This window comes from Parasteatoda tepidariorum, chromosome 7 (assembly GCF_982258835.1).
Source record: "Parasteatoda tepidariorum strain Cologne lab strain chromosome 7, Ptep-v5.0, whole genome shotgun sequence".
Classification (NCBI taxonomy): Eukaryota; Metazoa; Arthropoda; class Arachnida; order Araneae; family Theridiidae; genus Parasteatoda; species Parasteatoda tepidariorum.
In genome coordinates, this window is record NC_141761.1 from 68824595 (window position 1) to 68843879 (window position 19285).

General features: G+C 30.0%; 1 long non-coding RNA gene across 2 annotated transcripts; it reads right to left on the minus strand.

Annotated features, from left to right (window-relative positions):
* Positions 1-5308: 5308 nt before the first annotated feature.
* LOC147807231 (uncharacterized) lies at positions 5309-15635 on the minus strand. 2 transcript variants are annotated; one of them, XR_015435566.1, is made up of 4 exons: positions 15560-15635; positions 11648-11714; positions 11595-11614; positions 5309-5573 (listed from the first exon to the last, which is right to left on the minus strand). It is a non-coding gene; the product is annotated as an uncharacterized LOC147807231 (long non-coding RNA). The 2 variants fall into 2 exon arrangements; XR_015435565.1 differs by having other exon boundaries at positions 11595-11714.
* Between the last annotated feature and the right edge of the window lie 3650 nt (positions 15636-19285).

Consider the following 19285-nt stretch of genomic DNA (forward strand, 5'->3'; position numbering starts at 1 on the left):
TATTGAACTAAAATGCTTTTGAAGAAAGAATTTTTTTTTTCTAATAACAATGTAATGAATGAATTCTGAATAGAATATGCGCTTATGAAAAAATGCATTACCGTTTCGCATCGAATAAAAATAACCAAACTCAGCCATGAGGAAGTATGCTTCTTTGATAAATATTTTCTACGTGTCTTTTTGTCGTTCTATGTTTTAATTTCATCAGAAACTAAATTTTAGCTCATGTATTTTTACTTTATGTACACACTAAAATTAAATTAAGAAATAAACTAGATAATGCTCTAGACCTGTGAATTCAACTGTCTGATATCAAACCTAATTTTAAGACTTAATTTGATAAAACGATGCGATAAAAAACTTCATTCTTCGTTAGTTCACTATATATTAAAGAAATAATAAAAAACATTTAGATCATTGAATATTTTCAGAATAATTCTTATAGTTTCGTTAATAACTATGTCAACAATCGCTAATGAAATTTATTCGCGAAGTCTAGTGGTTCCCCTAAAATGAGGTCGATCATTTTGGGTTCAACAACCGAAACAAATTGGGAAATGCTGCTTTAATGAGCAAATTAAAAGAAATTACGTTTTCTTTTGCAAATTGGCCAATATACTTTAGTCCTTATTCCTTTTGTAAAGATTATTAATAGAAAATTGCCAATGAGCAAAATTATAGCATAGTTGGACAAAAATGTGGGGAAAAGATACAAAGCCCCGATTATTTAGACTTTCTGTATTTCGTGCGACACGTTTGGGATTCAGATTCTAAAAATACGATTGAAAAAAACTCGAAAGAATGGAATATCGAAGCACGCAATGAGCAATGAACTGAACAACTATTCCAAATTAAGTATAATAAAAAGTCCGCAATACTTGCCGAGGAAAGTTTTATTCTTGGATATTAGGACTGTTCCATAAGGCAAGGGTAGAAATATTTTGTTTTGGATCCCGATATTACCAGCAGCCCCGATTTAACGAAATAAAATTTTAGTTCAGACGAAGAGTATTAAAAGTTTATAATCCTAGAAACATTACGGCGATACCAATTAAATGTACTCCATTTTTAGTTTGCATAAATCGAAAAGCAACACATTTCGTTAGCTTAGTTTGTTCAGAAAGCATCCCGCTCTCTACAGTGGCATTTGGACATTCCAAGTTAAGATATAAGTTGAAATTCAATTTAATTAGTTGATTTCATTCAAGTTAATTAGTTGATTTCATCAGTTGATTTTTCGAGTCAAGATATAAGTTGAATTGAAGTATAAAAGGAATTGAAATATAAGCTGAATAGATATAAAGATTAAGTTAAGTTAATCTTTTGGATTAGCTCATTAATAAACTCATTTAGAATAGCATTATTATACTTGATATGGTTTAAAAAAATATCCAAATGTGAAAATGATCAACAAAAAATCCTCTTTGAATCGGCATCTAAGCAAAACAGCTACATTATTTAATAAATTTAATACGTTTTTCAGTTAGATTAAAAAGGACGAAAATATTTTTTATTTTTGTCTGCCCTTGTGACAAAAGGAGTAGGGTTGCAAAGCTTTCCAGAATGTGGCGGAGGGGAGTTTCAGTGGTGAGGAAATATTTTCCCCCTTTTTTAGGAAAAAGTTTACTTTTACTGTTTACTTTTTTACTGTTTACTTTTTTTTAACTTCTTATTGCAATTTGACCATATGACTATTAAGACCTTTAAAGTATAACTTTGAAACTTTTAGTAAAACTTCACGAGACTATGCTCAAGTGTGACGTTCGTCCCCATAATAGACAAACAGCATATTTCATGATATTTAGATATTTGTTTTTTGGTTCAACAAACACAATAAACATAACATGTTAGTTGACCATCATTATAGCAAAAAATCACTTTTCACCACATTTTAATGGCTTTTGAGTGCTGATAGAGCAACAATAATAAACCTAATTTGCTGGTTCACTAACATAGTTGTAAAACATCTTCCATCTTATTTTCATGGTTGTTGTTGGCACATCAATAACAAACATAACTTAATGGTTAACCATCATAATAGTAAAACAACATGTTCTATCTTATTTTGATGGCTGTTATTGATCCAACAATACTAAATATGACATATTGTTTGAACCATCGTAATAGTAAAACAACATCTATCATAGTTCAATGGTTGTTTGTTGGTCCAATATTAATAAACACAGCTTGTTGGTGGACCATCGAACATTTTCCATCAAATTTTGATGATTGTTGTTGGTCCAACAATTATAAACATAATTTGCTGGTACACCTTCATAATGGTGAAACAACATCCGCTATTAAAATGTGATAGTTGCTGATATGGTTAATCAAAAATCAAACATACCGTGATGATTTACCATCATAGTATTAAAACAGCATTTTCCATTTTGTAATGATGGGAGTTTGTCGGACCATCAAGAATCTTGAAATCAACGTAAACCGTCAAAATCCATTGAAGGTACCATCAAGAATTTTGCCTCGGGATACATTTCACAATTTTTCTACTATTATTAACTAAAATAATAATTAATTATTTAAAAAATTACTATCCCAGCGATGGCTGGTCGATACGAATCGGCTAGCATCAATTACAGTGCCGACATAAAATGCCCCCTCCGTGGTAGACGGATCATGGGTTAGATCTTGCCGTCAGGCTAACCATGTGAGATTTTCGTGGTTTTCCTCTCAATGTTACATAAATGCGGGTTAGTTGCATCCAAAAGTCTTCCGCAAAAGCAAATTTCTCCCTATACTTGATCCAGAAGTTCTCTTGTCTTCTGGATTGGGTTCAAAATTACAAGGCTACGGGGGAGAACATTTGTAGTCGTAAAATCAAACTTGGGTCGGCTGATCAACGACGATTATGAAATAAAATATAAAATTACGGCTTCTCGACATGTTTTGAGGGACAAAAATCCAAATCAGTTGAATAAAAGGTACAGTTTGTCCATGATAAGAATTACCCCAGTTACAAAGTCTAAGGCCGTATGCTGCTATGGAAACAATAGCGCATTTCAGGGAGGGTAGCTTCTATTCACTCTAAGGCTAACACCAAAAAAGAAAGAAAAAAGATTCCCTTTTTCTCGCTGACCCAAGTCAAAACAATGACCCCACAACCCCACTTGAAATACTCGTTATCATAGTCACAGTCACGGTTCAAGACGAATGTCTAGGGGAGTTCTTACTTTAGACAAACTATATGCTTATTCCTGGAAAGTATAATTTTGTATTTAATTCCGTAATACTAATAATTTAGTATGTTTGAAGTTACCCTCTCAAACAATTAGGATTGAGTGTTAGCATGTGAAGATTCACTGTTTGAAAGAAAAATTGTTCAGAGTAATTTTTTTTGGGGGCACTTCTGATTACGAAAAACTAATTTGGAAAGTTGGCACCTCTGTTTTAAGATAATTGTTTTTTTTTAATTGAAGCTATTATAAACATTAATTTTCATAATAAAAATCCAAAAGTTACTGCAGAAAACATTTTGTTATTTTTTATCGTCACTTTTCAATATTTATTGATTAAATTATCTTCATTTGCATTACCAGTATCAAATTAGTAAAAAAAAGAAAGAAAAAAAAATTTAATGTTGGTTTGTTGGACTTTGCAATTATGGTTTCTAATCGCAACTTTTAAGAGAATCTTAATGTTTGGAAAAATATAAAAACATTTGACCTGATTACTGACAGAATTACGTATGAGAAATTTAACATTTAACTTGGAACAGAAAATATTAGTCTTTTAAGATCTTAATTATGCAGCTTTGAAATATAAATAAAACAATAGTTAAATAAATTGATGCACCTAATCAAATAAAAACTAGCAACGTCTTGTGCAATTAAAATTAATGTTGTATCAGTGTAGCTTTTACTATAAGAAATTGAAAAAAAAAAGAAAACGTTATTAAAAATTTCCAAAAAATGTATGATAATATATATAAAGACATTTAATAATGCGTATGGAAAATCTTGAAAATGGATGCCTATTTTTGAGAGAATGAAACATGTCGACTATTTATTTACAATTTGTATATTTGAGAGATTTTTAATCAAGTAATGTGAAGATAAATTGTAATTTTGCACTAGTAGTTAATTTGAGAGGTTAAAAATATCCAGTTAAAAAAAAAAATGAGAGAGAGAGGGATAGAGAGAGGTGAGAAAAAGCAAAATTAAAGTTATATAACAGTTAATTGAAGCTATTATAAACATTAATTTTCATAATAAAAATCCAAAAGTTACTGTAGAAAGCATTTTGTTATTTTTTATCGTCACTTTTCAATATTTATTGATTAAATTATCTTCATTTGCATTACCAGTATCAAATTTGTAAAAAAAAAAAAAAAAAAAATTTAAATGTTGGTTTGTTGGACTTTGCAATTATGGTTTCTAATAGCAACTTTTAAGAGAATCTTAATGTTTCTTCTAATAAGCGTTTCAATATTTACTTCGTTTTATCGTACGTATGATTAGAAACAAAAATTAAAAATCGAAAATATGTATACAGCAATCAGCTTCTATTTGGCATTTGTGCTTGTATGCAATGTATGCTCATATATATAATTTTGATACGCAATTTTATATTTTAACAATATGTATGCAAGAATTTATTTAATTTATCACATTTTGGAATTCATTAAGTCTTTTGGAAATAAGGAAATCAAACTTGAGAGAAAAGTTAAAATTTATGTCAAAATTCTATTAATGTTCTAACACTTTGCAACAATCGACAGTTAATGCAAATCCAATATCAATTTTCATTTTGAGAAATTTGACTTAATACTGGCACGCTGAGCAGACCACCTCCTATACCTGTAGAAGAAAAAAATAACCCTGTTTTAGTACGATTAAATTCATTTATAAGTGCATTACTTCATGTACGATTCCCCACGTTCTGCTTAAAGAACTAGATACTTTTTCTCATCATGTTTCAATATTAGTTACAAAGTTCGCTAACAGATGTTGCTAGGAACAAAGAAAATTAATGTAACATTCTTTTTCAAATGACCACCATTTGCAATAACTTGGTGCAGTTTGAAGACTAACAGACGGCAGTGCAAATATTTCGGTCTATAATGCAGCAGAAGACGTTGATTTATTGTTCTTCCCATTAGCAATACCATCTATTGTCGAAATTTTTAACTAATTTTGAAATTTGATGATAATAAATCTCTGGTTTTTAAGCACGTTTTAACAAACCTAATAAAATTATTTTATAAAAAAAAAAGTTCGATAAACTATTTTCTTGATTTATTTATAAATTTGAAAAGTATAAATCTCTGTTTTCTTCAGCAAGTTGCAACAAATCGAAATAAAATTTCATTTTATTAAAATAAGTTCAATAAACAATTTTCTTGATCTCTTACAGTACATGGAAGAATTTATTTGTTCATTACATTTTGAAATTTAGATTTGTTTCTTTGCACAATTACAAAATTGAAAGAAAAATAAGTAAAATTTCATTATGCTGTTACACATTGTCTCGTTGTAATGATCTATTGTAATCCAATAATATTTTTCATTGAGAAACTTGACTTAATACCGGTATGTCGATCAGAGCTCCATTATAACCTGTGGGGAAAAAATTAACAAAATGCTTAATATAATTGCATTTTTTTATGTACATTGTTTTAGCATGATATAAGCTTTATTAAATTGTTGAAAATTAAAAGAAAAACACTTACTTTGATGTTAATAAAATTAATTTATACTTAAGTATTTCATTAACATCTCTCAGGTCATTCATCTAAAATTGCTATCAGCCTCTGGGCATTAGCTATTTAATTTATGGTGGACCCTCTTTTAGGATGATCTCATGTCCAAATAGAAAAATGTATTCAAAAAGTTTAATCGGTGAGGTTTTTTTTATTTTTTATTTTTTTTTTTAACACAGCCGTAAATGCGTTTTTCAGAAAATGGATGCAGACTGAGCTGGAATACGTGTTCAAGAAAAAAAATGGACGTAGTTTGAAATGCGTGTTTAAGAGAATGGATACAGCATAAAATACGTGTATAAAGAAATGGACACAGCAAATTTAAAGCTGAACGAGGAATTTCGTACTTACTTTCTCTTCCTTTTGTAACACTATAAGTATAACATAATAATTTACGGTAGAAAATGCAAAGTTTATTGCTGATGCAACTTTTTAAACATCTCTTCGTATTCAGAGCACAAAACGACTGAGTGGCTTTAAAAAATTTAAAATCAAGCAACGTCAATTCAATGCCGCTAATATAATTTTATCGGACCTGTCACATCCTTATTAAAAAGAACTATTCACTATTAATATCTTTTCCTCAAAGACTAATTTTAATTAATATACTAAGTGATTTAGGCAAATGGAAGACATCACATAACGAGAACGAAATCACATAACAAATGTTATGTCCTGTCCACTCTCTTACACGAGCATTTCGAACTGCGTCCCGAAGCTCACTGACTATATTTTATTGTAATTAGTAGCATTCTTGTACATTACATCGTGTGTGTATATATATACCAGACATATATTAATATAGTACTATATACATATATTAATATAGTATATATTAATATAGTACACAACACTTCAGATAGTGTAAATGAGAGCAATAATCGATTAACGTTTAAGTTCAGGGAGTTCCTCAAAAAAAAAAAAATATTTGTAATACAAAATAACACTTGAATACTGTATTTATGAATTAAACAAAACTACATTCTTGTTTCATACGTATTTTATACACATGATACGTGTATGCATCGTGTGTACATACGTATTTTATGGATAACGCTGCAATGGAATAATCCTATAATTTTTAACAATAAGTAGGGGAGAGTGGGGTCAATTGTAACAGGGTATGATTGTAACAGAGCAAAAATTTCGAGTGTCGGGTTCTAGATTTGGTTCCTAGGTGGTGCACAAGGTGTATTTAAAAAATCTACATGTACACCCCTGATGGCAACCATTTTTATGTACTTTTGAAAGAGTTACATCACAAAAGATATTTTCACGTCACGCAAGTACTTTTTTTGGTATTAGAATATTTTATTGTAACAAAGTAATTTTATTTAAACAAATAAAAATTAGTAACCGAATATGTAAGTGGACACCTTAATTAACATTTCAATAAAAAAAAGATTAGTTTTGCTAATTAACTAGCATTGTTTTTAACAAATGAAGCTGAAATGGCGTCTTGGGGACAATTGTAACAATAAGTAAAGGGACGATTGTAACAGCTGAAAATAAATAATCTTATGTTTACAAACCATTACTTAACTCTTTAAGAACCACCAATAGTTTCCTATAGCATTTATATTATGTTGCATGTGCATTATTTTATTTGTCACCTTTCACAGCATAAATTAAAATTTTTAACCCCTTAAAGTTAAAAGTTTAACCCTTTAGGTCTCTGCTCATTATTATTTTTACTCCTAAAATATCACTACTATTTCGATCAATAAAAAAATATATCACAACTATGATAATATGTATAATTAACTATGTTTTACTTGAATTTATGAACTGTTACAATTGACCCCGTAAATGGGGACAATTGTAACAAGTGCACGACTGTCAAAAATTGTTAATAACTAATATAATAATATTTAAAATCAGGTATTTAATTTTTTTTCTAGTAGAGGATAGTCTACTTTACTCGTCTGTCAATTAATACTAATAATATATTGGATTTTTTGCTAGTTAAAAATAGTTAAGTAAAAAATGTTACAATTGACACCACTCTCCCCTACTATTTTCTATAATTGAACTACTTTTTAATTTACAAATATGTGTAAGTAAATTATAAAGTAATTTTTTTAAGTGAAGCATAAATGTTTTTAAATAAAATTTTTAATTAGAGTTACTGAATATTACGAATGATTTTTCTATACATTCCTAATGTTATTTCCACAAATACTCTAAAATGTCACTTTGGTCAACGTAAAATCTTCTAAAACGTCTCATGTTCTATTATAATCCTTTCAATTATAACTCCATTCCTTAATTAAAAAAAACATGCAAAAAGGCAACTGTGTCATAAAATATCATGCTCTGTGCCATATGAGTTATTTTAATAAAAGAGTTTGAAGAAATGAAGTTAATTCTTAGTGTGCTTCATAAAACTAACTGTGGTGATATTCTGTTATATTTATTAACAACTACACTGTCTATTGATTATCACAACAATTTAATTAACAAAATTATATTCTGATAAATGTGAGTACTGGTATTCATCGTTATGGAAAATTTTCTGAAACCGGAACGTTTCAACTTCGACCCCACGTGTGCTAACGCTGAAAATAAGTGGCTTCATTGGAAGAAAACTTTCGAGAACTTTTTGTCAAAGGTGCCTAATCTTGCTGAAGATAATAAACTCCCACTCCTAATTAATTATGTATCAGTAAATGTTTTCCAGTCAATAAGTGAAGCTACCAGCTACTCGGCCGCTATCTCTGCTTTGGATGCACTCTATGTAGTAAAGAGGAATGAAATTTTCGCTCGTCATTGCTTGGCCTCAAGAAACCAACTATCTAATGAAACTGTTAACGAATTTCTTCAAGTTTTAAAGCAACTAAGTAAAAACTGTAACTTCACACAAGTCTCGGCTGAAACTTATAAAAATGAGTATATACGTGATGCTTTCATTAGAGGGTTGAGGAATACCCGCATTAGAGAGCTCGAAATACACCTGCTCGAAAATACAACAATCACTTTAGACAATGCAATCAACCAAGCCCGTGCTCTTGAACTGGCTAAAGCTCATTCTGCTTCATATCTCACTAACTCACAACCTATGCCTTCTGCTGCACTAGACTGTACTGATGATGCTTTTGAAAAATAAATCCTTGCAGCAATTCCTCGTGGATCATGTTTTTTCTGTGGCAATAGTGATAATCATACACGAAATAACTGTCCGGCTAGAAACAGTGTTTGTCATTCGTGTGGAAAAAAGGTCACTATCAACGTGTGTGTAGAGCGAAAACTTGGCTTAAAATAAATACTACTGCCTCTGCTCATCTAATTGCTTCTGTGTCGCCAGCCCCTGGTTGTCTTCAAAAATCCCTTACATTTGTTACAGTAAATAGTGTAAAATTGGTTGCTCTAATAGACACTGGGAGTTCACTCAGTTTCTTAGACTATAAACATGCTGAGAAATGCAATCTTTAACTGAAGTCATACTCTGGAACTATCACTATGGCCAACTCTGCTGTTACCTTAAGTGTGGTTGGGCGTGCAACTGTAACTCTTGACCTTCTAGATCATAAGTATGAACAAATTGAAGTACTGGTTATGAAGAATTTATGTGCTGACTTTCTGATTGGTCATGACATTCTTAAACTCCATTCCTCCTTAGTCATCAATTTTGACGGCAGCAAGTCGCCTCTCCAAATTTGCTCATTAGCTGTTGCTAAAGTTCTACCTGTATCCTTGTTTTCTAACCTGACGTCTGATTGTAAACCAGTGCAAACTAAATCAAGACGTCTCCCTCTAGAAGATCAAAGGTTTATTACCTCAGAGACACAAAAACTCATTGAAGAAGAGGTCATTGAGCCCAGCAACTCTCCTTGGAGAGCACAAGCTTTTGTGGTGAAAGGTGAAAACAAAAAATCTAGGATGGTCATTGACTACTCTCAAACAATTGAGGAACTCATATCTAAGGTTGCTAAATACCAAGTGTTTAGTAAAATAGACTTAAATGCATATCATCAGCTCCCGATTTTGGATTCTGAAAAACACATGACTGCTTTTGAGGCAGACGGAAAACTTTTTCAGTTTAAACGTGTCCCTTTTGGAGTTACCAACGGTGTGGCATGCTTTCAAAGAACAATTGATAAAATTGTACAAGAAGAAGGTCTTACAGATACCTACCCTTATTTAGATGATGTGACTGTTTGTGGTACAAACCAGCAGGAACATGATGAAAATCTTGCGACGTTCAAATCTGCTGCAATCAAGTTTAATCTTACACTTAATGAAGAAAAATGTAACTACTCTTCTCAATCTATATCTCTACTTGGGTACATAATTGAGAATAAAAATATTAAACCCGATCCAGAACGTCTGAAGCCACTCTTAAGTCTACCTGTCCCTAAAGATACTGCTTCGTTGCAACGTGCTTTGGGAATGTTCACCTATCATGGAAGGTGGATCCCTTCTTTCTCAAAAAAAAATTCGTCCCCTCTTGGTTAGCAATTCTTTCCCTTTATCTCAGGAAGCTACCACAGCCTTCCAGTCAATAAAAGATGATGTTATCTAAAGATAATTCCATGCAAAAAATAACTTTTAGTATTTAGTAAATATTTATCATTTTTTATTTAATAATAGTCTGATGTTGATCATTTACGTCGCACTATAGTGCTGCACAATTGGTTATTGGCGACGGTCTGGGAAACATCCCTTGAGGCTTGATCCTTTGTAGAAGGGATGGCACCCCCGCTTTCGCTGAAAGTTTGCATTTTGTCATGCTTAAAACTTACAATGTTTTGTAATCCAATTTATATGCGTACAAATAACTTGTTTTCATAAATATAGTCGCTAACATAATACATAAATAGCTAAAATGACGGTTAGAGATGGAGTACTGAAAGTTTTTGAAAGGGCCCCGCCAAAAATGTTTGCCCCAGGGCCCCGAGGGGTGAAGTTACGGCACTGACATGGAACCGGTCTTCTCCCCCTGATGGCGTATTCGAGCGTTGCGATCGCGAATCAGACTGTGTCCCATCATTTCTGCAAATGGAAGCTATTTTGTTGCTGTTTCTAATGCTACTTGCCACACGGGCAAGCCTGCTTGGTGAAACCGTGCAAATTTAAGGCAGAGTGTGTGTTTCTTGTTTTTCAGTGGCGCCCTCCTATGGCCAAGAATTCGTCTTCAGCCACCAACACGCCACAGCCCGTTTTATAGGGCGGGCCCATTCATCCATTCACAGATCGTAATTTTGACCTGAATCAGAGAACGAACGATCTCCAATCCAGTACCCCCAGAGGTATTGATTTGTTATGGGAACATGGAAAACTTTGCGACTTGACAAATTTAACGTGCATCAGTTACCATTTACTACACGGGGAGTCGGCCGGCGGGGTTCAAACCCACGAACTCTCGGACATGGGCTCAGCGCCATACCGACCAGGCTATCCCTGCCGTTTGGTAGCTATTTTAAAAACATATAGTCTTATAGATTTTCTTAGTTTGCGACTGGGCGGTACCACAAACTTTAAAATTAATTTCGAAAATCGATGGGAATTTCTCTAATTTCCTAAGAGGAACGCAGCAAGCCATTCATTTCCATGTGCTTCCGTTTATCTTTAATTTATTTTGTAAATCTTCAGTAATTTTTGGGACACTCTGTAAGTAGATCCAACTTTAGTTATATCGAACTCTGAAAATTTTATCAAAAAGAACATTAATGTGCCACAAAAAAGCCGAGGCGGGTATTTACTAGATATGTATATAGTTTCGTAGAAAATTGAAAAATGCCTAATATATAAATAAACAAAAATGTTGGTATTAAATTTTTAAAAAATGGTACTTTGTTAGGAATTTCCTTTAGTATATGTCACATAAAATTGGATTTGATTAGAGATGAGATTGTCTTAAAATAAATATGTAACGTACTTTTGTCGCCACCACTTGAACCACCGCCACCATTTGTACCGCCAACATTTTTGCCACCGCCTCCAGAACCTCCACCACCATTTTTGTTGCCTTTTTTCTTGCAAGAACAAGCGGCGTACGCTGAAACGAAGAAATTGTGATGAAAGAATTAAAAATCTTTTCTAAATAAAAATGAATGAATGTCTATCTGCCTGTCTTTTACAGACTTTGGTTTTTAGATTGGAATTTTTGGCTGGACTCTAGGAATTTTGTTATTGGTTTGTAACACTTTCATTGATAAAAACTAAATTGCAGATGATTCATTTTCGTATCAAATACACTAAAGATAACATCAGTGTTGTTTCTAGTTAGAGCTGTCATTAAAAAAGGCATTTATTGCTTGTTCTTTATTAAATTATTTTTATATCTCATCTCAAATTAACTCAATGATCACCGTGAAAGTGGGTGTACATAGGTGGACACTAAATTAGTATTCCTGAATTAATCGGAAACCATGTGTTTATTTTGTCCATAGTCACGCTTTTAAAGTGTGCTTCAATAAAATTAAGTAATTTAAAATCTACCTAATTGAAACAAATATTAATTTATGCACTGATAAGCCAAATTAATGGCCAAAAAGTACTTACTCCTTTAGGAGAAACATAAAAATTCGCCGTACTATAATTGACGAAAATGATTCTTGATTAATTTTGGTATTAGGTACTAACTGAAATTAAAAAAAAAGTTTCTAATTAAGAAACAGAATTCATGGAGAATATGTTACTAATTCTTCTACGAGAAGTGTGGAAAATTGCCATACTATTATTGATGCCAATGTTGCATAATTAATTTTGTTATATGCCGATATTTTGTTATATACCAGCTTAATATAAAATGTCTTGTATTTCCCATCACTCACGACAGATGACACCACCAGATAAACTATTTAAGCCACATTCCACTGTTCATTTGACAATACTCAACCAACTTACTACAAAGTCCATACCTAACTTAAAGCCTAATATACTCCAATATTAATACAACTACATGTTTACAGCAGAATTTTTGAGATTAATATAGCTGCACAGTTAATGTAGATTTTTTGATTGCTTTACCTCTACAAAATTACAAAAATTTAAAAACTGCCATAATTTTGTAGTTCTTCGACCCCAAAAATTCTGTAGCGGAATCGGCTAAATCACCGCAGTCAATTGCTCAAATTTTAAGCAGTTTATTTTTAGCTGGTATTAAGATAATTGGTGCAGTTTCAATGGGTACCAAATATGTAATATGTTATACAATGCATTACGTTAGTATTATTGACACCTATTAAAACTGCATCAATATCTGGAAACTTTAATGCAGATACTGTTGAAAGGGGTTTTATATGGCCGCTCTAGAGGAATGTATACCGGAGTAAATCACTTGCTTGTGGTAAATTTTGACTATCATGAGATTGATGATTATCATGAGATGCCATGATATGATGCCAAATGATATCGAATACAGTTAATTTTAATTCTGATGGAACGAATTCCTAAAAGCATGTTTTTCTAAATCTAATAACCTAAAATCACGGGAAATTTTTTATTATTATTTTAGTGCTATCTTTTGTGTTAGTATATGTCTTTTAATTTTGTGCATGATTTCGTAGTGTTGTTCAGTACCAATACAATCATTGTTTGCTTTTTTTTCCCCACCTCCTAACGAAGAACGGGTATTCAGCTAGCATTTAATAAGGATACATACTTTTACTTATTTTTTATTTTTTTTACAAAAAAAAATACCGTTCATGTTTTTATCAGTGTATTTAATCTCCACTATATGTCCGAGCTTTAAATATTGCCAGAAAATGGAATTTTTATTTAGAATTAGAATTTTTATTTAGAACTAAGTAGTTTAGAAGAAAGTAAACTCATAAATATGATGAAACATTAAAAAAAAAAAAATTCACTTAAAAATAATAATAAAAAAAAAATTCTGTTACTTTATTATTACATATAACATACTAAATTTTAATAAGCATTTTTTTCATATTGTAGAATATTTATAATATTGCAATGTATTTCTTCACATTTTGATCAGGAAATTAAACCCACATGACTTAAATAATAAGATATTCACATTCTGTAAAACTGTTCAAGGGTTACTTGGATCGAACTTCTTACCTTTATTATAATTTTTATTAGTAATATCCAACGTGGGTAAATACTATTGTGTTTTGTCTCTAGCAATCGCTTTGTGAAATTAAACTAATAGAAGCTAATATCCTAATATATATATATATATATATATATATATATATATATATATATATATATATATATATATATATATATATATATATATATATATATATATATATATATATATATATATATATATATATATATATATATATATATATATATATATAGCGTTATTCGTCTTAGCTTCTGGATTGGTCATTCTTTCTATTTTTATGTTCTCAGAATGAATTTTAAAAATCAATCAGTTCTATAAATCTTACGTTCATTTATGTTCAATTAAAAATACAATAAATCTTTTTTTTTTCTTCAAAAAAGTTGGAATAAAGTTATTTGCTTGATTTAAAAAGGTTTATTTTTAAGCAATAAAAAAGGTATATTGTTTTAAATATTCTAAATTTATGTAAGATAAATTTAAAAAAACACACTGAAATGAATAAATTTATGAAGGAGAGATTTATCATTGAAGCTAAAAAATCTGAGATGAAATATCCATTTTTAAATACAATTATGTAAACTCTTTCGATGTTAAGTTGTTTGAAACACACACTTTCGGTCTGAAATAGTTCTAGTTAAATATGAATTTCAATAAAAAAACTTATAATAAGTTTAACTACTTAGATTTTATTATAATATCGTTATTATTATAACTATTCGCAAAAGCATACTTATTAAGTCGAAAATAAATAAATTAATGAATAAAAATAATGTTAGTGATGAAATTAGGTGAATAATACCTAATTATCTACCTACCTAATTTAATACAATTAATGCTAATTTTATGATTTTAAAATAATTAAATTTTGCGAAAATCTTACTTAAAAATTTGAGATGTTTCTAAATTATAAATCCTCAATTAAAATAACTCTTTAAGAATAGTTATTACATTTTATTGTATTTAGAGCACTATCATTATTTAATCATAATAATTCGTTGTTAATTCTTTAAAGTAATACATTAATATTTAAAAATATAAGATCAGTAGGTTTCTCCCCAGTATTGGCTGAGAACTACACTTGCCAATTTTTGGTAAGGGACTTTTCTTGAATGTTTAAAGAAGTAGTAAATTGTATGCTTTTACTATTTAATTTTCTAAACAACTTTGACCACTACTATATCTAAACAATTTAAATAAATATATAGTTCTTGATTCAGTAAAATTTTTAGTGGGCAGTTAAAATTAAACAAATTAAGTGAATTCACTACTACTTTTTCTCTATTGTTGGTTGAGAATTACTTTTTCTGAATTGGCATGTATGCTAAATATAGATATGCGATTGAAACGGTAAAGAAAAAGCTGAGAGTAGAAAAATAGTGGTAAAGTCTGACCGCCAAGGATTAAGATTCCTTATACGGGCAACAAGTGCAGCTCTACTGATTTGCAAAAACCAGAAATGATAAAAATGTAATTTCTTCACCAAGTAAAAACGATGTAACATTGCAAATTTTGTTCAAAGGACTCTGGGAAAAGTTTTGCTTAAAGGAAGTTTATCATGGATTGTACTTGCAATGAAAAGGGAATTAAGATTTTTTTTAGTAAAATTTTAAATCATTTCTATTCAATTTAAAAGGTGTTCAATGTATTTACCAGCAGTAGAGGGAATATAGTTATATAAAGTTGGAAAACTAATTTGAACCTATTTTACAAGAACAAAAACTGTTTTTCATATGCTTTTGAATATGAAGCAACGTTTTCTTAAACTGCAATTTTTCTTCACATAAAAATAAAGCGATACATACCACTAGCAGTGAAGACGCACAGCATCAAAATCAAAAACATCAATTTTCGTGGTGACATTTTTAAAAACTTCCAATAATTGAAAGATAATGAGATCTGAAATCTGCTCTCATTTTTATACTGTCAATCTCCCTCGTTAAAATCTTATAACGACAGCTCATTAAAAGTTTTACAATTTTATTACAGTCTATTATGATAGGTTTCCTAATACTTGCAAAGGAATTTTGATTTAATATGTTATCTTTATTTCTAAACAGTCTTCTTTTGAAATAGGTGTGATTTCAAACTAGTTGTCAGCCGGGCCCAGATTTAACGGACCTCTATGAATAGAATTTAGGGTCTTGGCAACTTTTCCCCCCGGGTAAAAACGAATGCAAAAGTTCCTGATAATAAATAATAAACAAAAAATATTTGGCGCTTTTTGAGGAAATTTAATTTTTGTTTGAACAAACATTTTGCGAGCATTTAAACGTTTATGAAGATATAAAAAAATAATCTTTTCTTTAGTTATCAATATTCCGTACATCCAGTAAATTACTATTTAAAAAACGTACTTTTTCATGCAAATTGGCTAAATATGCAGTAATATGCTAAACATACAGTCACCTGAAATAGCCATCAAAAAGCGATAACTCCTTGGTTCAGCAAAAGTGGGGGGCCTTCCTTAAAGGTTGGGCGCTCTGAACACATGTCCTTTTGAACAAAAAAATAAGCATTTAAATAAAATAAATACAGTTTTAAAACATACTTTATCGTAATTTGTTTTTTTATTGACTTCACGAATATAATATTTATTTAGAATTTTATTTAATGAATAAGTCTGACGCTACTTAAGTGCGTCACAATTTAAATAATGATAGGAACTGCATCTTCACCCTAATGCATGTGCATAAAATTATGAGTTTACAAACCGGGGCCCCAACTACAAAATTTTGAGACCAAGGGTTCCCTTACAAATTAATTCCATCCAAAAATAGGGGAAAAAAAGAAAAGAAAAATATTTCTACGCAGAATGGTACTTCTTCTTTGCAATGATGAATTATGAAACAAAAACAAAAAACTTGTGTACAATTCCGACATTACATGCATAAAATTATGAGGTGACAGATTTTTGATTATACAAACCTAGGCCCCACCTGCAAAATATTGCAAACCAAGGGATCCGGGATTGCCTGGTTGGTAGGGCACTGGGCCCATGTCCAACAGTTCGTGAGTTCGATCCCCGCCGACCGAAGAACTCCCATAACAAATCATACCTCTGGGGGTAATGATTCCAAGTCGAGATTAAGTTCAATTTCAATTTTATAAGTTGATTTTATTGTTGAGTTAGAATATAAGTTGAATAGATATAAAGTTGACAATCTTTTGGAGTAGCTCAATATGGGGCAGCATTATTCTATTAGATATGGTTAAAAATATTCAAAAGTGAAAATGTTCAACAAAAAGTTATCCTCGGGCCAACAACCAAACTAAACAGTTACATAATCCAATAAAGACAAATAGACTAACAAGGAAGAAAAGATTTTCATTTCTGTCATACCTAAAATGAAAAGAGATGTGTGTGGGAAGGGAGATAATTAATGGTAATGTGTGACAAAAATGAAATATTTCCATAGTTTTTAGTCTACAAGAAAAAAGCAGGTAATTCTCTTTGTTGTCGGATTTTAAATTTTTTTGTGTCAGAAAATGATAAAAATTTCGATTGATGATTAATACCATTTGAAAAAGAATTCAAAAGATAAAAAAATAAAAATTCAATTTATTTTCTCTGCATGATGAAATTGTTATCCATCAGAGCTTCAATTTAGTTTTGAACACTGTTACCACCATTCTGCTTATGCTGTTTTATCGGACTGGCGATAAATTCTTTATGATGATACACAGCAATAAATTCTGCTCACACAGTCAGGAAATCAAAGTTAAATTTAAGCTAACAGAGATCGGAATTCTGCTTTGTGTATATCAGCAGGAAGAAAGTTCTTACAATTTTGATAGAAGATTCAACTTTCACCTACACGAAAGCGAACAGAACCGTGAGTAGAAAATTTTAATTGCATTAGCCGGTATAGCAACTATTTAAAATAAGACTATAAATGAAACTTTCAGTGTACAAACATTATGACCTTACATTTAAATTTGGCACCCGGAAATAGTGCAACGTGCTAAAGCAGACGCATTTAACTTAATAGCAAAAATATTTTTTTTATAAAGAAATTATAAGATTTACCTGGGTGGTACCATTAAAAATTTGTTTTAAGATTTTAATTCATTTTAGAACTTGATAAACACTTACATTTTCCACTAAATATGGTATGTCTTGATTAATTAAAGAGTATTTTGCACAGTTTATACATGTACGAAGAGAATGAATCAATATTCTTCAGTAAAAAGGTTTTACACACTAGAAATTTTTTAACTTCATACCACCTAAGTCTTATTACATTTCTAGAAAAATAATAGTTTCCAAACTATTAAAAACAATTATTTCAGAGTCTGAATTTTGACACATTATATTATGTATTTTAATTAGAGTAAAATTTTTGATGTCTTTAAAATTCTGAAAGAATTCAATCGTTGTTAAATATTTAAAATTATTTTTTGCATTCAATTAATGTGCTTTTTAACTATGTTCTTAAAATGAAGGCAACGATCTCCAAATGCATGAATAAAATATAAAGTTCCTCCACTTGTAAAACATATGCTAAAATTCATCTAGTTTTGCATCTTAGTTTGTTTATGTTAAAAAGAGTTTAAAATTTCGCGTCCATTATTTAGGAAACAATTGTAACCTATCAATCATTAGAGTTTTAGTTAAAATTTAAGCACTCTAGATACCAGGGTAGTGGGCAAAATTTTAATTGCAAATTCCAACATCAAATTAACGGAAGCAAGTTAATAAACTTATCAGTAGTTTATTCAGGAGAGTACTCAAACATTTATAACACTTACGGTTAATTTCACTTTTTGAATAGGCATAAATCTTTTATATCCAAAGATAATTCTGTGTAAAATTTATAACTATTGCATCAATTTATTGATGCATGCTTACAATAATTGTGATTAATAAGGTACATAAATATTTAAACTATATAATTTTAAATCATAAAATGTAAATAGAATTGGTTGTTCTTCAAAATTTTAAATATAAAATTTTTTTTAATCATTTTTTTAAAATAATTATTGCATGAAACTTTCTTTTAATAAACACACTTTAATGTTTTGTTCAAAAAGTTTTTGATTTATATGAATAGTTTCAGAAATATATGTAAAAAGATAAAAAGCTCTAAATTTTAGATCGCTCACCTGACTTAACTCTTTGATTCAGAATGAACATAGGAGTCCCAATTATATATAATATTCTAGCACATTAATTATCGAATTACAAGCAAAAATATATTTTGGTATTTTTAGTTATAAAAAAAGTCGAATAGTTACCAATATAATCTGTTAGATTATAAGAATTACATGTGCACTAAAATATTTAAAAAGTTTGAAATTTCTAATTTCTATTCATATTTAAAAATTTATCAATAATTGATTTTGTAAATTAAAGAAATTTCAATGATGAATAACTGTTTCTCTTAGATCTAAATAACTGCTAACTTAAAAAAAATTTGTTTGGAAGAGAGTTGGGTTTGAAAGATATTACCTTTAACACAAAGGCACAAATGTTTTATGTCTTAATCATAAATTATTAAAATGCTAAATGTAAAATTAATACAAAATAA